The following is a 20,452-nucleotide window of genomic DNA, read 5'->3' as shown; positions in this document are numbered from 1 at the left end:
TGCTATCTCGGCTCACTACAAGCTCCGCCTCGCCTCCCCGGTTCATGCCATTCTCCTGCCTCAGCCTCCTGAGTAGCTGGGACTACAGGTGCCCGCCAACACGCCTGGCTAATTTTTTGTATTTTTCTTAGTAGAGACAGGGTTTCACCGTGTTAGCCAGGATGGTCTTGATCTCCTGACCTCATGATCTGCCCACCTCGGCCTCCCAAAGTGCTGGGATTACAGACGGCCGTCAATTGCCTAATTCTTTTCTTTTCTTTTTTTTTTTTTTTTTTTTTTTTTTGAGACAGGGTCTCACTCCTTACCCAGGCTGGAGTACATGGAGTGGCATCATCATATAGTTCACTCGTAGCCTTGAACTCCTGGACTCAAGCCATCCTCCTCCCTCAGCCTCCCAATCAGCTAGGACTACAGGTATGTGCCACCACACTTGGAAAACTTTTATTTTATTGTATTGTATCTTATTTTATTTTATATTGTGTAGAGATGGGGTCTTGTTCTGTTGCCCAGGCTGGTCTCAAACTCCTAGCCTCAAGTGATACTTTAGCCTTGGCCTCCCAAAGTGCTGGGATTACAGGTGTGAGCTGTGGTGCCCAGCCACCTATTTATTTTCAATAGAGCGAATGCTTTGCTGGAGTATTAAGTATAAAGTATACTTTATATTCAATATTCCAGCAAAGTATTTTATATTGAGTATAAAATGCTGAGTATCAATTTTATATTGAGTATAAAAAGGGGTAAAGAGACAGAGCTCTGGGCAGCGGGGTGGGGTAGTTACGAAACAAACTCACTGTGCGCTAGTTACCACTTCAACCCACTCGATCTTGGGTTGCACGTTCACTACTTGCCCAAGTTCTGTGAAACAGAACACTGAAATACACAAGTTACATGAAGAGAGTTTATTATTTATAGATAGTCAGCAAGGGACAACAGCAGCCTAGAATTCAGGAGTATCAGTCTCCAAGCCTCAGGAAAGCTGCCCAGACGGAGTCTTGTCTGTCCATGCCCCACTTGCACCACAGCTGCGGAGCCCTGAAGGCAGCCAGCCCTGGGTTTTAGACCACGGGGTACAGGACTTGCTGGGTCAAAGCATTGAAGGACACCTTGTTTCTAATAGCGACTGAAATAGAGCCTGGGCTGCTCAGACCAGTCCCGCCCTATTCCAGATATTGCATTTCCAGCACATTCCACAGCAATTCTTGGGAACTATGAGAGAAAAGGGGGAGAACTGGGTCGGTCCACAGCCATCCAGAGAATGGTCCTGCAGTAATGCTGCATTGAGTCGGTTATCCAGGAAGGCCTGGTAGGCGTTTGAACCCCGATCTCAGTGCCAAGAAGAACCCCCTGGAGAGGGATCATGTCAATGCCTCCAAATGGAACAGCAAGAGCAAGAGCTCCGAGGCAGAAATGAGCTTGGCCTTGGTCACAGATAAGAAAGAAGGCCAGCGGGTTTATTGAATGGTGAAAAGAGAGTGAGTAAAGATGACCTCAACGGGTCACTGGGCCAGATTTCGCAGGACCCTTTTAGCATGCACGGAAGCTGTGGATTGTTTTGTTAAACCTAGAAGATTGAAGTAGAGAAGTTATTTGCATTTTAAGAAAATCATTTTAATTATAGAAAAATGGTTGATTATAAGAGAGCAAAAAAGCATGGGCGAGCAGGGAAAAAGTAACTCTAGGAGTTCACAAGGGTGATGAGGTAGCCCGAACTTAGAGGGTAAAGAGGGTGAGATGTGGACCATTCTGGATACATTGTAGGGGAAGGATTGAAGGGACTGCTGCTGGGCTGATTAGGCACTGGTGAGATGCAGAGGCAGGAGAGGCTGAGGAAGCTTAAACCCCTGCATACCGTCTGGAATGACTGAGCCAGTTCTACAGAAGTGGCAACACTTAGATATTAGCCCAAATGCACTTGCTATATAAAAGCCCTGTGTGTGCTCTTCGTGTGTGTGTGTGTGTGTGTGTGTTTCAGCTAGCAGTTTCACCTACTCTCATCCTCTCTCACTAGAATGTTCCAGTGCCCAGCAGGTTGAGCAGGGAGCAGAGGGGTGGAATAGTACTCATCTCTGGCCAAACTGGCACAGGCTCACCCATTATACTGTTTACTAACATCTGCACTTACAGGGTCCTTGCCATGTGCCATATGCTGTTCAAAGTGGCCTACCAATATTAACACACCTAATCCTCAGAACAGCCCTAGGAAATAAGTGCTATTATAAATCCTCATTTTACAGGTAGGGAAACTGAGATTCCAAAAGATGAGGTGGCAGGCCAAAGGTCACACAGCTCATAGGCAGCAGAGACAGGATTTGAACCCAGGCTATATGATGTCAGAGGCCAGGCTTATCAACCACCTATTCCAGGGATGGTAAGGGAATACAGGCAGGAAAGAAAACCACCTAGCATGTCTTCTTTTCAGTGCCTCTAAATGTGAAAGCACTTAGCAAAGTGCTGGCACATAGTAGGTGCTCAATGCATAACAATAATACATTTTATTAATATCCAGGGACCAGGCAGGTTATGTCCCTCCTGTGCGCCCATGCCCTGCGGGAGGCAGAAGATGCGAGTTGGAAAAAAATTGATCCACATCAGATGCCAAGCCATCAAAAATAACTGGCAGGAGAGGAGAGAGCAGGCAGAGCATGTATCTCTGATTCCCTTCGCTTGTTGTCACACTATTACAGTTAAAGAGTGAACACTTCACAAGAAAAAGAGCATACGTCTGCCCACGGGTTTCTAGATTTACATTCTTTTCACTTATTGGAAAGAGAAGAAAAATAGGACCAAATGTTAAAAGCATGAAAAAAAATTAAAAAGCAAGAAATTTGAGGGGGAGGGGAACCAGACTGGCAGCTCCCTGGGAACCGAAACATGCAAATGACGTGCAGCCTGTTTTAATGATCTGACACCCCCGAACTGGAATTGATTACTGCTGTTGGGAGGAGAAAATGGATCGGCAAAGTGTGATCATGCAAACTTCGGAGGGAAATTCAATCCCAAACACCGAAGTGAGGGAAGGGCTGGGAGATGCCCTCGTGGGAGAGAAAGCCGGCCACGCCTTACAGTTCCAGCCTCCCGTTGATAGCTCTGTAATGACAACACTCGCCTCCAGGGGGCGACCAACGCCTCGCACCAGGAAGACGTGGCTGTAGGGAGGGGCGTGGGAAAATGAGAGGCACAGGGCTGGCCCCACTCAGAGGAAGGAGAAGAGAAATCCAGCCACACCGGAGGGGCTGCTCCGGACCCGCTCAGGCTGCCCCAAGCGGCGCTCCCTTCACTCAGCAGGACTTGAGCAAGGCCAGCTGGAGTGGAAACCAAGCCTTGGAAGATGAACCGTAAAAAAAGAACCTTGCTGGGCCAGAATTAGACACTTCAACTCAGCGACCCCAGAAGGGAGTTTTTGATCAGTAATTGTTGCCCATGAGAATTGGTTTTCTGGGAATGACAGGCTCATTAAGGAGAGAATAGAGACGATGTCCTAAATCAAGGGTCGGCAAACTTATCTGTAAAGGGACAGCTAGCACATATTTTATGCTTTGCGGGTTCTCAGGCCCTGTTGAAACTCTGCTGATGTGGCGTGCAATTAGCCACAGACGAACTGTAAATGAATAAGCATGTCTGTGTTCCAATAAAAGTTTATTTATGGACAATAAAATTTAAATTTCCCTGTTAAAAGAATGAAAAGACAAGCCACAGACTGGGGAAAAAATAGTTGCAAAGCACGTTGGATAGAGAATTGGTATCTAGAATATACAAAGAAGCCTTAAAACTCAACGATAAGAAAACAAACAACCCAATTAAAAATGAGCAAAAGATCTGGACAGACACCTCACCAAAGAAGATATAGAGATGGGAATTAACTATATGAAAAGATGCTCAACATTGTATGTCATTGCAAATTAATTGCAAATTAAAGCAACAATGAGAAACATTCTATGCCTAAAATCCAAAACACTGACAAAACCAAATGCTAGTGAGGATGTGGAGCAACAAGAACTTTCATATATTGCTGATGGGAATGCAAAGTGGTACTGCCACTTTAGAAGACAGTTTGGTGGTTTCTTAAACATACCCCTACCATATGATTCAGCAATCTCCCTCCTTGTATTTTTCCAAAGGAGTTAAAAACTTGTCCACACAAAGCCTGCATGCAAATATTTATAGCAGCTTTATTCATAATGATCAAAACATGGAAACAAGTGATGTCCTTCAATGAGTAAATGGGTAAACTGTGATATATTCACACAATGGAATATTATTCAGTGCTAAAAAGACATGGAGGAACTTTAAATGCATATTACTGAGTGAAAGAAGCCAGTCTGAGATGGCTACATACTGTATGATTCCAAGCACACAACATTCTGGAAAAGGCAAAACTATACAAACAGCAAAAACATCAATGGTTGCCAGGGGTTAGCGGGAGAACCGAATAGACGCAAGCAGCTGGGCAGGGCTGTTGCTTGTGGGGTAGGACACTTGGTGGTTATGGCGAGGGCCTCGGCACGTCACAGTCTGGGTTTATGTTCTGGTTCTGCCATTTTCTAGCTAACCTTGGGTAAGCTAGATAACCTTGCTGTGCCTCCATTTTCTCACACGAAAATGGAATCATAAGCAATCAGCTTCAAAGAGTTGTGAGCATTACATGAGAAAAGACCTGTTAAGTGCTTGTAATAGTGATTCATACACAGAAAGAAGTTGATACCTGCTAGCTATTTTTATTACCAGGATGGGAAAGAGGGTGTCGCTGGAGGGAAGGCCTGCCAGGACAATGGTGAACACGACCCCGTGCATAGTTTATTTTTTTTTGAGATGGAGTTTTACTCTTGTCGCCCAGGCTAGAGTGCAGTGGCGTGATCTCAACTCACTGCAACCTCCGCCTCCCGGGTTCAGGCGATTCTCTTGCCTCAGCCTCCCGAGTAACTGGGATTACAGGCATCTGCCAACATGCCTGGCTAATTTTTTGGGTTTTTTTGTTTTTTTTAGTAGAGATGGGGTTTCGCCATGTTGGTCAGGCTGGTCTTGAACTCCTGACCTCAGGTGATCCACCCACCTCGGCCTCCCAAAGTGCTGGGATTACAGGCATGAGCCACCGCGCCCTGCCCTCGTGCACATTAAGGAGCTGGAAGGGGAGTTGCGCTGCAGGTGAGAGAACCATGACTTTATATTCCAGAGTTGTTGATGCTGTCTGTGTCCCCGTGTCCTCTGAGTTTCTAGGGCTCGGGGGCTGCCTTTCATCTTGGATCCTGCTTAGCTGAGGTTTCACCATAAGACCAGATCCAGGAAGCTAGAATCAGATATGAGGTTCTGGAATTCTTGTTGCAAGAGGAAAAACAAACCCAGATTTGTTTGAGCCCATGTTGAGCTGGCTCTTCTGTTATTTGCACTGAGCAAGAGGGAAGGATGCCTTTCTGAAGCCAGGAAATAAAGCCACAGCCAAGGCAGGAAGGGTCCAGATGAGGGAGGTCAGAGGATCACAGCAAGGCAGGCACAGGCAGGGCTCCCGGAGCTGACCCCATGAACACTGACTGTGCACTGGGTTGTGTTCTTCTTGCACAGCCTGCTGCCCTGTAGTGGTCCAGGGACAGGCTCTCTAGTTTATTTTTCATTAAAAATGACTTTTATAGAATGTTTTGATTTCAAAAGCAATATCTGGTCTCTGGAGAAAAATTAGAAAATGTAGACAAGCAAAGCAAAGAGAAGAAAATAAAAATACATCCATTATCCTAATCCTGAGCAATAACTACTCTTTTTTTTTTTTTTTTTTTTTTGGAGATGGAGTCTCATTCTGTCGCTGCTCTAGGCTCACTGCAACCTCTGCCTCCCGGGTTCAAGCGATTCTTCTGCCTCAGCCTCCCAAGTAGCTAGGACTACAGGTGCACGCCATCATACCCGGCTAATTTTTTGTATTTTAGTAGAGACAGGGTTTCACCGTGTTGCCCAGGCTGGTCTCAAACTCCTGACCTCAGGCAATCCACCTTCCTTGGCCTCCCAAAGTGCTAGGATTACAGGTGTGAGCCACCGCACCCAGCCAGTAACTTCTCTTTATACTTGTTCAGTATCCATCCAGCTTTTTCCTAGGAGTGCAATATATTTATAGCATCATTTAATAAAATTAAATTTTATACCACATACCTATATAACCTTTTAAAAACTCAATTGGCATTATATCATTAACATCTTTTCATGTCAATACTCTACAATCTGGGTTTTAATGATTATGTAATATTCCACTGTATGGGCATGCAGGTACTTTAATTTACCAGTCCCTTACTATTGGACATTTAGGTTGTTTTCCAATTTTCACTACTCTAAACAACTGTGATGAACGTCCTTTTGCATAAATACTTATCCACATTCTCATTTTCTTACCTGGGTTACATTTCCAAAGGTAGAATTACCTCATCAAAGGATATGCACATTTTTAAGGCTTTGATGCACATTGCTTCACTAACCTCATGAAAAGTAGTCATAAATTATACCCCAGGGATGGCTATTGTCCCCAGGGACAATGCTGATCTTTATACGCAGGGTCTAGAGCAAAGCATTGCATATAATAGGAGCTGATTAAATATGCATAGATTGTAATTTGAGCATAATAAATCCAGACTCTTTCAAGCACACTATCTGCAGTTCTTCTGTCTTCTGTTAGCCCTCCAAGAGACAGAGTAAACAATTGTTAATAAAAATGAGAGAAAGGTAAGGGATGATGAAAAGAAAGTGGAACAATATCTCAGGGGAGTATGCCATTTAATAATACCCTAGGTCATTACACAGCACTTTCATTGAAATATAGATGTTAATGGCCCACTTATGAACATTTCTACTCCAACATAAATTAGAGTCTAAATTATTTAAACCATCCCAATGTAACCATACCAGGCAAAAATCATGGACATAGAAGTACCATGGCTTAGAGGTAAAAGACCATGGAGAAAATAACTATCGTGATATCCAACCTCCCAATAAACATGATGGAATTGCCACTCGGGAATCCACACCCTCCCTTCAATATCCAACGTAACCAGCTTAGGGAAAGCACTTCAAAGAAGTGTGGGTGAAGATAAAGGAACACTTAGTTACAATCTGAGCTCACCCTGTAAGCTTTGATTTCTGACTATTCTTAGGACTTGTTTCTTTCAAATCCTCAGACTAGAGGGCTTGGTTCATTTTGACAGAGAAAGATAATCATTGAAAAACAGAAGGAGGTTTGGTTTAGCCTTACAATGGTTTCTATGTTAAGCCTCACAAATGAAAGTCATATTAAACTGGATTTATTCATCTCTGACATCAAAGAAAGGAGAATGAAGGAGAAAAAAATTATTACAACTTGCAAAAAATAATCTTTCTATAAAACCTGACATTTATGAACATAACTCAAAGAAATACCTAAAAATTAATCTGTGGATTACACCAATTTAAAATGTATGGGAAGAATACAAGTAGGAAGAGGGGGAAACAAACAAAGTGAAATATATTGACATTCTGAAGTCTCTTTTCATTTAACAACAAATATTTTCAAAGAACACAAGGCTCTCTCAGTTATTAACAATTCATTTTTTTATAAGCTACATTCAATTTTAATCATCTACAATATATGGAAAATCCCCCTCAGGATTACCTGCACAAAATTGCAAAAGAAAAAAAATTATAAGATTATATGACAGTTTCAAAGCTGAATTACAAATGTGTGCACCCAGCAGCAGATAAAAATGAAGGCAAATACGGGAATGATTAAGTTTTCAATTTCCCTGCAATGACTTGATGTTAATTTCAATTCACTTACAAGCCTCTTTGTAAAGGATTAATAAAGAAAACAAATAACCTGATGGTTTGATAACATGAAGGTAGTGGGAAATTATTTCCCTAAGAGATTGTCATTTAGAAGCTGGATAAGTTTCTGATTCACTTATGGCCTCAGTTTCTCATCTTTAAACTGGGAATTGGGAAATGACAATGATGATTCCCCAGTAGGATTCATGTGAGGATTTCATGAGATGATGGAATTCAAATGTTGTGGAGATGGCAGGGACTCACTTAAAAATAGCCATTTTTATTGACATGGGCACGGCAAAAATTTAAAGTGCCTGTGATAAAGATCATCAGTGAGTCTCATACAATAGACTTTTCTAAACTTTGCCCTTCCTTCTCTTTAATTCTTTGATATCTACAGTATAACAAGTAATATGTTCTGCTTTGAGTGTCTTAAGATGGAAAACATCAACAAGCAACGATACTTTGCATTGAGTACTTACTACATGCCAGGTGCTTTATGTCACCTCAAGCAGACCTCACAACAAACCTATTGGGTAGGCACTATTCATCTTAGTTTGCCAATAACAAAATTGAGACCTAAAGAAGTTAAGGAGTTTTCCAAATGGCTGGAGGCAGCAGAGAGGTTAAAAGCATGAGCTCTGGAGCCAAGCTGCCTCAGTTTCCCTATTGAGGGAAATTGGGATGGGTAGTGTATTTGACAGTGTTCTCTAGAGAAATAGAACTAATAGGATGTGGGTGTGGGGGCACTGAGGGGAGGCAGAGTGGGAGAGAGAGAGAGACTTTATGTTAGGGAATTGGTTCATGCAATTGTGGGGGCTGGAAAATGCAAACTTTGCAGTGGTGACTGGCAGTCTGGAAATTCCAGCAGAAGTTGATTGTTGCAGTTTTGAGTCCAAAGGCAGTCTGGAGGAAGAGTTCCGTCCTCCTTGCGGGACCTCAATCTTTTTTCTTAAGGCCTTCAACTGATTGGAGGAGACCTACTCACATTAAAGAGGGTAATGTACTTTACTCAAAGTCTACTGATTCAAATGTTAATCACCTAAAATCACCTAAAAAATACCTTCCCAGCAACATGTGGACTGGTGCTTGACCTGGCAACTGGGTGCTACAACCTACCACATTGACACATAAAATTAACCACCACTGGGGGTAAGAACATTACCTACCTCACATGGTTTGGAAGGATTAAATAATATAAATCATGTACAGTACTTGGTATGCCTGAGGCCCTCAGTGTCTTTATTTTCTTATGGACAGAGCCTGCTAAGGAGGAAGCAGTCCTTAGGTGTTAGCTACTGTTATAAAGGGACACAGCCATATTAGAACCCAGGTCATTTGCCTCCAGAGCTGATTGTCAACTTTTAAAACTGTACTGTCCAATATGATAACAGTCAGAGAGATGTGACTACTTACCACGTGTACGTGGCTAGTGTGACTAAAATTTAAATCTCATTTCAAAACCAAAGCAGAGTAATTTGTTTGTTTGTTTGTTTGTTTGAGATGGAGTCTCCCTCTGTCACCAGGCTGGAGTGCAGTGGCACGATCTCGGCTCACTGCTATCTCCGCCTCCCAGGTTCAAGTCCCCCTCCCCTGCCTCAGCCTTCTGAGTAGCGGTAACTACAGGCTCGCACCACCATGCCCAGCTAATTTTTTGTATTTTCAGTAGAGATGGGGTTTCACCATGCTGACCAGGGTGGTCTTGATCTCTTGACCTCATGATCTGCACGCCTCGGTCTCCCAAAGTGCAGGGTGAATTTTGAAGCATTGAAATGGCCTGAGTACTAGATATATTTAGTTAAATAAAATATACTATCAAAATTAATTTCATCTTTTACTTTTTGCTTTTGTAAATGTGGCTACTAGAAAAATCTAAATAACACACATGGCTTGCATCATATATTTCTTGTACAGTGCTACTCTAAGCATGGTGCCTTCCCAGGGGTACACAGGCCTGGCGTGTGAACACAAGCCCTCTACAGGACAGGCTAAGCAGCAAAAACACTGCACCAATGCATCTTAACGTCAGCGAGGCTACCCAGCTTCTTGAAAAAAAAAAAAAAAACTTAACAGTAATACCAGCCACAAAGGAAATAAGTAAACTGGACTTTATTAAAAGTAACTCTTTCGCCTATCAAAAGACACTACTAATGGGGTAAAACAGCAAACTACAGATTGGAAAAGATATTTGCAATTCATATAGCCAAACAGTGGACTTATATTTAGGATATATAACAAATTCCTGTGAATCAATTTTTTAAAAAAGGAATAAAACTCAACAGAAAAATATGTGAAATATTTGAACAGGCATTTTAGAAAACAAGGTGTCCAAATGGCCAATAAACATATTACATGCAAATTAAAACATAATGGCTGAAATGAAAATGATGGAAAAATATGAAATGCTGACAAAGATGAAACAAACTGAAATTCTTACATACCGCTAGTATGGTATAAATTGGTATGACCATTTGGAGGATTTTTTTTTCTGCCAAGTACAAGCATGCTTCCTCCCACTAACACCCCCCTCGATGCAGGAAAATTAATCTCTAACTTAAAAAGCCAGGGTTCCAAAATGTATAAAATAATGAGGCAGAGAGAAGGCCTTGGGCCTTGCCACAGTGGAAGGTATCATCGCAGTTAATTGAGCCGCAGGGAGGCTGAAAAGGATTGCAAACATGGTAAGCTTCACAAATGACAAAATATAGTGCCTGACCTTTTTAAAGCAGATCCCGTGGGCTCCTCACAAACTGCAGGGCATTCTTTGAGGTCGGGAACCAGAGGGGCCCTGCAAGGGGCTTTGGTGAAGCAGGCGAGAGTCCACTAGGGGAGTTGCTTTCACATTAAGCCATAAAACAATTTTCTTTGGAAAAAAATGTGTCTGTAACAAATGCCCTGCAGAATTATACTACATCGCTGAAAACTGAACATTTGCAAAGCTTTGCTCAGGACTTTGTTATCATGCTCTGCCCTAAATCTAAGTGTGAATAGTTATTCTTGTCAGGCATCTGCTTTTGAAGTTCCTGGCTAAGTCAAATAGTGCATGAGGCTCCACAGCAGCTCTTAATCAGGAAAATGGAGAGATGATTGTCGTTAACATAAAACACAGAGCCCTGGGACCAGCTTTCTGTCTGCCCCCAAAACCAGCTGCTTCCAAGCCCCTCTAATTCCTGGTTCTCTGGGAAGGTGCTAGTCCAGTGACTTTTATCCAGGGGTCCACGGACCCCTAACATGTTTGTGGAGGGAATTCAGGGATCTGAAAAATATATCTATGTTTGCTAACTTCTAATCGAAATGTAGCACTTTGGCTTGGAAAGCAGGCAACAAACCATAGTAATGTTATCAGTCCTCATTGTCACCAATAGAAATCACCGACATTTTCATGTATTATAGTTGCTACAGATATGTTGAAATCAAGCTCAGGCTCATCTGTGCAGCAAAATTGGTTATTAGATCCACTATTAGACCTTGTAACATAAAAGCATAAATAAAGAAGCATATATCGGCCAGGTGCGGTGGCTCACGCCTGTAATCCCAGCATTTTGGGATGCTGAAGCGGGCAGATCACTTGAGGTCAGGAGTTCGAGACCAGTCTAGTCAACACGGTGAAACCCTGTCTCAACTAAAAATGCAAAAATTAGCCAGGCATGGTGGCAGGAACCTGTAACCACAGCTACTCAGGAGGCTGAAGCAGGAGAATCACTTGAACCCAGGAGGCAGAGGTTGCAGTGAGCCGAGATCGCAACACTGCACTCCAGCTTGGGTGACAGAGGAAGACTCCATCTCAAAAAAAAAAAAAAAAAAAAAACAGGGAGCATATATATTATTCAATCACCATTTTAAAATATATTTTGTATTTCAACATAGCTGTAATCATATGTGTCTTCAGCATTTAAAAAGTTTTATTCCAAGATGCCCCTAGGCTTCCCTGCCAGAGGTATCCCTGACATGAAAGAGGTTAAGAAGCCCTATCTAGACACAAAAAGGCAGGCCTTAGTTAGACCAGGGAGAAATATTAATAAAAGGAGCAAGGCAGGGCAAAGGTACTATGCTTTGATCCCGGCAAAGTACAGCTGGATATGACAAGGCAATGCCTGACCCAACCTGAATGCCAGGTAGCCAGACAAACCAGCGTGGTCTAGAACGGTCTAGAAGAGCAAATTGCCTGGAAGGGTGCTGCTCACGACAATCCCAGGAAGCACAAAGAAGGGAACCCTTGAGGGAAATCTCCACCAAAGTACCTGTGGTCACTGTTTAAAGCTCTGGCTTTGACCCAGGTCAGACCTGGCTCAATCCTGGCTTCATAATCACCTTTGGCAAGAAATGGTTCACCTAATCAGGGTGAACCTCAGTTTCTTTCTCCATCTGTAAAATGGTAATAATACCTGCCTTAAATTTTTGTTAAAGTTATATAATTTATTCATAAATATGTTAAACAAAGAAAGCAAATTACAGAATGATAGATACTTAATTTATGTACAATATTAAGTAATACAAAACTATGTTATATAATGTTTATAAAGACTTCTGTAGTAATATAGAAAATTATGCATGGGAATCAAAAACACCAAATTCAATTTCCTAGTGCTTATATATAGGAAATTGGGGAAAATAGGTTTGGGATAAATGATGTGTGCTTGTAAGTGGAGAATCTGAAATAAATACATATGGCAAAGGTTAAGATTTGATAATGCTTTCTTTTAACCATTATTTAAGTAACCTACAATAAGCTGAACATTTAAAAACATACAATTTAATAAGTTTCGACATATGTATACTCTCATGAAACCATTACCATAATCCAGATAATGAACATATCCATCATTCCCATATGTTACCTCATTACAATATGCCATGTTGTAATGGCTCATCTGGCAGCCTGACTTGAGAGTGTGTGCCTTCATCCTCCTGAAGAGGGCCAACTGTATTCCTTTATTATCTTGCTTATTCTGGAGAACCTGTAGTAATATCCCCTGTTTCATTCCTAATATTGGCGATATTAGAATGTTACCTAATATTCTTCTTTTTTGTCTGTCTTGCTAGAGTTTTATCCTTTAAAAAATATTTTCAAAAAACCAGCTCTTTTTTTTAGTTGCTTTAATAGTTTTATTGCTTTCTATTTCATTGACTTTGCTCTTTATTATTTCTTTCTTTCAGCTTGTTATGGGTTTAATTTGCTTTTCTTTTTCTAGGTACTGTAGTTGGGAGCTAGGATTGTTGATGAGAGTTTTCCTTTCTTCTAATGTATGTTATGCCTTTAGTGCTATAAATTTCCCTCAGCACTGCTTAGCTCTCTTCTACAAATTTCGATATGCTTATTTTCATTTTCATCCAGTACAGCATATTCTTTTGTTTCCCTTGAGACTTCCACTTTGACCCATGGAATATTTAGAAATGTGTTGCTTAGTTTCCACGTGTTTGGGGGAGTTTACTGTCATCTTTCTGTTGCTGTTCTCTAATTTGATTCCACAGTGGTCAGAGAACACACTTGGTATGATTTTAACTCTTTCAAATGTGTTAAAGTCTGTTTCATAGCCCAGAATGTGGTCTATTTTTGGAGTATGTTCCCTGGGCACTTAAAAAGAACATACCTTCTGTTGTCAGGTGGAGCATTCTATGAATGCTGATAAGATCATTTTGATTGATAGTGTTGCTGAATTTTTCTATATCCTTGCTGATTTTCTGTCTAGTTGTCCCATTAATTATTGAGAGAGGGGTGTGGATTTGTCCAGTTCTTTTAACGTATCTATTTTTTGCTTCACATATTTTGCAGCTGTTATTTGGTGTGTACACATTTAGGGTTGCTATTTCTTCTTGATGGACTGACCCTTTTATCATTTTGTCACGTTGCTCTCTATCTCTGGTAATTTTCTTTGCCCTGAAATTTACCTTATCTGATGCTAATATAGCTACTCCCACTTTGATTGTTTGCATGATATATTTTTTCCATCCTTTCACTTTCAATCTGCCTATATTGTTAAATTTGAAGTGAGAATTTCTTACAGGTGGCATGTAGCTAGGTCATCTTTTTCGTGTACTCTGCCAATCTATGTGTTTTAATTGGTGTATTTAGACCATTTACATTTAATGTAATTATTGATATGTTAAGGTTTAAGTGTACCATTTTGTATTTTCTATTCTCATTTCTGTTTTCTTTTTCTTGCCTTCCTGTGAGTTATTTTAACTTTTTTGTTGAATCTCATTTTTATTTATCTAGAGTGTTTTTGAGTGTCTTTCTGTATATTCTTTTTAGTGGTTGCTCTAGGTATTTCATTTAATATATACATAATATCACATTCTCTGGGGTCATCATTTTACCAATTTGAATGCAGTGGAGAAATTTTTACCGTCCTCTATATCCCTTTACCTTCTCCCACTTATAATTGTCTTAAATATTTCCTCTACAAACATTTAGATAGATATCAGCAGATACAGGGGAAGCACTTTTTTGTTTGTTTTGTTGGTGGTCTTCGGCTGGAGTCAAGCAGTTATTGTCCAAAAGTCTTCTGTCTTGCTAAGTTGCCCCATTCTTAGTCCTTTATCTTAAGAACGGTGGCTTTTGTTGGGACTTTTTTTTTTTTTTTGTCTGATGCCCTTAGCATTACTGGGTCACTGGCTTCCTCAGCTCTAGGTTTGGAATACATGAGGCAAAGGAAAACCCAGAAAATTTGCCAGCATGGTGCTCCTTAGATCACAAGGTTCCTAGTCATTCCACCTTTCAAAGTCTTCTTATGTTTGTTTTATGTATAATGCCCAGGGGTTTTAGTTGCACTTTGTGGGAGGAAGAAGAGAAAGTACATTTACTCCATTTTCCTGGAAGCAGAAGCCCTGATGCATTTTTAAAGCTGGCCTCTTGTTCCACTTTCACAAAAGACATTTCCCTATGAAAGAGCGTTAACATCCCACTGCTCTTCAAAATGGAAAACAAGTTTGCAGTAAGAGACAAGATGATCAGCAAGGTTTAAATCATCTCAATCTGCCTGCCAAGGCACTAAAAATAGAGGGGCAAAAAGCTAGCTCAGTTTTCTAGAAATGCCTCAAGAAAATGAGATAATGTGAACATTGATGATTTCGTTGATTCCCCACAGAGACTTCAGGGGTATCATTCCTCAGCGATATGAGCTAGTGAGGACTTTACCTCTGGGGATGCATCTGTCTCAATCCATTATATATCACTGCCAGTCTACACCAATCATTCCCAAATTTTATAGTGCAACCAAAGTACCTGGGGAATGCTTATTAAAATACAGCTTCTGCAGTGGTACCTCTGGGGAAGGCAGAGCAGTGTTGGGCCTGTATATAGCCATTTGGGAGCCCCAGTGTATGTCCAGACCAAGGCAAGTCCCCCTGAAACTGCCTCTTTAAAAATTATACAGCATTGTTTTGGTTATTGAGGTTGTAATAAGTACTTGGCTCATAGAAGAGTCACTTCTTATAAAATAATAATGGCAGCATTTTGCACAGCCAAAAAGTGCAGATTCTAGGCCTCAATCTGTAGGTCTTAGGTGGGCCAAGGAACCACTTAGCCTCTTGGCCTTGAGTAAGCTCAGCTGTGTACTGGTCAACACTAGAATTCACTGAGAGATCTGTAAAATTACAAGTAATGAAAATGCATATTAAGATAGAACTTATCAGATTCCCAATAACAAAAGACATTTTAAAGTCAGACAAGTTGGGTAACAATAGGACACGGAAAACTGAGAGCTGAGTATGGGTACCAAAACCAATACATGGCACTGGCTGCAGTCTCTGGTCACCTGCTGTCTCCTGACTCCTACTATAAAGGAGGCCGGGCTGGGCACAGTGGCTCACGCCTGTAATCCCAACACTTTGGGAGGCCGAGGTGGGTGGATCACTTGAGGTCAGGAGTTCAAGACCAGCCTGGCCAACATGGTGAAACCCCGTCTCTCTACTAAAAATACAAAAATTAGCCAGGTGTGGTGGCACACGCCTGTAATCCCAGCTACTTTGGAGGGTGAGGCATGAGAATCACTTGAACCCCGGAGGCAGAGGTTGCAGTGAGCCAAGATGGTGCCACTGCACTTCAGCCTGAGCAACAGAGCAAGACTCTGTCAAAAAAAAAAAAAAAAAAAAAAAAAAAAAGAGGCTATTATCCTATTTCAGACATTTTAAGGTTACTGTAGAGTCACTATCTAGGAATCTACATGGCTAAAATCTGCTTGCTCTACCATCCCCCCAACCCCTACAACTACGCACATATCCTCCACTGATCTCAAACCTCTCAGGCACTTCATCTCCTTCCTTCAATGATCTCACCTCCCTTTCCCAGGGAAAATATACACTGCAAGACAGGACGTACTTCACCTTCCAGCAGCAAACTTTCATCCATGGCTGCTCTGGCCATGTGTGTGAATTAGAAAGAGGCACTCTTTCCTCAAGGGTCTTTACTATCATTTGCCAGGAAACAGTCAAGGCCACTCTTCAATTTGTCCATGGGCTGATCAACATAAAAAATCCCTGGCTCCTTTGCATCAATATTTCAACAAGCTTTGGCTGGGTGCAGTGGCTCGTGCCTGTAATCCCAGCACTTTGGGAGGCCAAGGTGAGAGCAACTGAGGTCAGGAGTTTGAGACCAGCCTGGCAAACATGGTGAAACCCCATCTCTACTAAAAATACAACAATTAGCCAAGCATGGTGGCACATGCCTGCAATCCCAGCTACTCAGGAGGCTAAAGTAGGAGAATCATTTGAACCCCAGTGGCAGAGGTTGCAGTGAGCCAAGATTACACCAGTGCACTCCAGCTTGGGCAACAGAGTGAGACTCCATCTCAAGAAAACAAAACAAAACAAAAACCCCCCAAAACAAGCTTATGTTTCTCCAATCTTAAAAAATAATAATTAAAAATCATCATTTTCCTTTCAGTATCACTCTCATTTCTTCACAGACAACTTCTTGTAAGATTTGCCTATGTTCATTTATTTCCATTTTCTTACCATCACCCTCACTTGTTCCTCAACTCACCGCAAGCTGACCTTCTCCAGACATTCCAAGGAATCTGCTCCAGGTAACAACAAAGTCTGCTCAGTCATCTCACTAATTTCTCAGCAAAACTGACCTAATTAGCTACTCTTCCTGAAGTGCTCTTCCCTTGCTCCCTGCAATGCCACATTTCCCTGGTTCCTCTCCTAGGGCCGCCTGCTCGTCTTCCCTTTCTTTAGTAGAAGAGCTCTTGACACTCTGTCCTGGTCCTCTTTCCCAAAGGGTATTCTCTCCACCAGGCAATCTCTTCTAAGCTCCTGCTCTAGCCCCATTCACATACAAGAATCTAAGGCACAGATTTCTAGCTCAGGCCTGTCATCTAAAAAAATCAAAACAGGCACATCCATTGGCCTGTTGAGTTTCTCCACTAGAAGACCTCCAAGGCTTAATATATGTAAAACCAAACTTCCCACACATCAGCTTTTTCTCCTGTGGTTCCCTTTTAGCATGTGATGGCCCAACATTCTCCCAGCTATCAGCCCAGAAGCCTGGCAGTCACCCCAACTCTGCAAATTTCACACACCCAATCCACCACCACCGCCGCCACCACCTACTTCCCAATGATCTCTCTCTCTCCCTCCCTCCCTCCTGTATTCTTCAGCTGTGGCCTGAGTCCAAGTAATCAAAGTCAAGAAAAGCAGGGCCATGTACTCTGTACTCACCAGCCTGGTGCTTGAAACCCTCAACTATCATAAAGTGGTTATGTTACTGAAAAGGGGTCCCCATCCAGACCCCAAGAGAGGATTCTTAGACCTTAAGCAAGAAAGAATTTGGGGCAAGTTCAAAGAGTAAAGTGAAAGCGAGTTTATTAAGAAAGTAAAGGAATAAAAGATTGGCTACACCACAGGCAGAACAGTGGCATGGGCTGTTCAACTGAGTATACTTATGGTTATTCATTGATTATATGCTAAACAAGGGGTGGATTAGTCAAGAGTATTCTGGGGAAAGGAGTGGAAATTCCCAGAACTGAGGGTTCCACCCTCGCCTTTAGATCATATAAGGTAACTTCCTAACATCGCCATGGCATTTGTAAACTCTCATGGTGCTGGTGGGAGAGTCTTTCAGCAAGCTAATGTATTATAATTAGCATATGATGAGCAGTGGGGACGACCAGAGTTCACTTTCATTGTCAGTCTTGGTTTTGGTGGATTTTGGCCGGCTTCTTTAAGTATCCTGTTTTACCAGCAGGGTCTTTTGCTGACCTCCCTGTCTCATCCTGTGACTTAGAATGCCTAACCTCCCGGGGAATGCATCCCAGCAGGTCTCCGCCTTCTTTTATGCAGCCCCTATTCAAGATGGAGTCCCTCTGGTTCAAACGCCTCTTGACAGTTCATTCTTCAGTGTTTCCGGCTAGGAAATGTAAATGTTTGTCCATCCTATTCACTGGGCTCTGAAGCACTCATTTAGTACATGGAGAAAGGAGAGGGAGAGGGGGATGGGAGGAGGGGAGGAGCAGAGGAGGGAGAGGAGGGGGCCATGGTTAGTCTATCCTCTCTGCGGGGCCTCTCTGCTGGGACTCAGACGCTGAGCGCTGAAATTCTCATCCGCCACACACAACATGGCGGCTTCCTGGACCCGCGCCCAATTATCGCTTCCGGGATGGAAGCTACGTCATTTCTCTCTCTGTTGCTCTAGCGCCCCTTGGAAGCCAAGAATGTGAGGAAGTCTTCTTCCTTCGCGCCTCTTCTTCCTTCTTCTTGCTTCCGCTCCAGGGCAGCCTGACAGAGCCGCTCTAAGGCTCTGCTGGCCGCGGCTAGCCGGTGAGGAGGGTGGGGGGAGGGGCCGTCCCGCCTGTGGGGGAGTCTGAAGGCGACCAACGAGAGGGAGGGCCGGAGCGGGGAGGTGGCTCGGAGGCATATCCAGTAAGTTGGGGATGAAAATCCTCCCAGGAACCCGGTTATTAATGGGTTGAGGCAAGTGGCAGGTGCAGCGGTTGCGCAGAGACAATGATGCTTAGTAGCCAGGACTTCATGGCCACAAAATTTGTGTGTAGAGAGGGCCACAGCAGCCTGAAAACCATTTTCGTCGCCTTTTAGGTTTACCCATTCCACTGGGCCCAGCTACCACCCACTCCTGCTGTCTGGTAAACTTTCCTCCTGTTTCTGAGGCCATGTCTGGCATGAAGAGTCTTTACTGAATAGTTTTCATTGATCGCAGGCCCCGTTCTTCTCTCTTCTCACCCCTTTATTGAAGTGACAGTGAAAATCTAAGTGAGAAAGCACTGTTACAGGGGCTGAAAAGGCTGCAGGAGACCAGAGCCATTGACTTTTATTTTTAAAATGAAGATCTCTTTTACTTGAAGGAACTTAAGAATTTTGGCATGCAAATAGGGGCTGGAAGACTTGAAAGCAGTAGAAATTTCACCACAGGTGATAGGAAACGATGGTCACGAAATGAATATCTCCTGACTTGCACACCTAGTGAGCAGAGCCAGGACCTCCTTCACCTTAGCATTTGGAACAGGCTGCAAAGTTCATTCTTCCTCATAGCAGCCTCTGCATTCAGTTTGGTTGTTGTTTTATGTGGTTTCTAGCCTGATTTTTTTTTCAGGGTGCAGCAGAAGTCCCAGGTAGCTGAGAAGTTCGTGGAATCTTCTTATTTGGTACACCTTTCACTACTGCTTGTGATATAGTGCAGGGTTGGGATGTGCAGACATTTCTCAAGTGCACTGTGTACCTACACAGCATGCTGCAATTTGGCTACTGCAGTCAAGAGAAACTGGTTTGAACAACTACTGAGTGTAACATAGGATGTGCATTTCGTTTGATAACAGGAACACAGCTTTTGTGCTAATAAAATGCTTTGAAAATTAGTGTGTGATCTTTAGTAATTAGCATATACATTTTAGTTATCCATTGGTTCATAACAAATGGACTAAATAGGTACCCCACTCAGTCATTTATCTAAATGAAAAGTTTGGTTAAATTGTAGTTGTGGGCATTGATCAAAGCTAATGGGAAAAAGAGATTAAGATGAAAATCATGGGATTAAATTTTTAATTAGTTTGCCCCTTGGACCGTTGCTTGGTATGACATGGAGATTGATTGGCTACTTATGCCTGCCTGGGAAGATATGGCTGTGCTACCAAACCTCTCAACATAAAAGTGTTTTGCAAAAAAACTGAATATTTTATTCAGTTATCTTTCACTTTATTCCTGCTTAACAAGGAATTGAAAAGGAAGGCAAGATCTTGGATCTCATAGTTCTTGGTATAGTGGTAGATATAAAGTATGAGATGGGGGCTTCAGCGGGTTCATTAATAAATATCTCAAATTAACATGTCTAAGTCAAACTCTTCCTTTCCTGCCCCCCAATCTCCTCCTCCTCCAGGGCTCCTTATGTCAACTAATGGTGCCATCATTACTGCGCTCAAGGCAAAAACCTGGGAATAATCTTGATTCCCTCTTTCATTCGCTACAGCTCACCCATCAACAAATTCTATCCGCTTTTATTCTAAAATATATCCGAAATCCATTCACTGTTCTTATCTCCACCACCCTAACCCAGGCATCATCATCCTTTACCTGGTTAACTACAAGATCCTTTTCATTTAACCTCCCTGCTTCTAATCTTCTGACCCATTTTCACCATTCCAGTCCATTCACCACACAGTAGCAGCCAAAATATTTGTTTAAAATGTAAGTTAGATTCTATCACTTTTGTATTTAGAATTATTGTCTT

At 42.2% G+C, this 20,452-nt stretch overlaps 1 long non-coding RNA gene across 1 annotated transcript; it reads left to right on the top strand.

Annotated features, from left to right (window-relative positions):
• The first annotated feature begins 17,567 nt into the window (after nt 1–17,567).
• Nucleotides 17,568–19,583, top strand: LOC129008269 (uncharacterized). Its single transcript, XR_008492495.2, has 2 exons — nt 17,568–18,531; nt 19,322–19,583. It is a non-coding gene; the product is annotated as an uncharacterized LOC129008269 (long non-coding RNA).
• The last annotated feature ends 869 nt before the right edge of the window (nt 19,584–20,452 follow it).

The sequence above is a fragment of the Pongo pygmaeus genome, chromosome 9, assembly GCF_028885625.2.
Source record: "Pongo pygmaeus isolate AG05252 chromosome 9, NHGRI_mPonPyg2-v2.0_pri, whole genome shotgun sequence".
NCBI classification, from domain to species: domain Eukaryota; kingdom Metazoa; phylum Chordata; class Mammalia; order Primates; family Hominidae; genus Pongo; species Pongo pygmaeus.
This window is presented reverse-complemented; position numbering and strand designations above follow the sequence as displayed.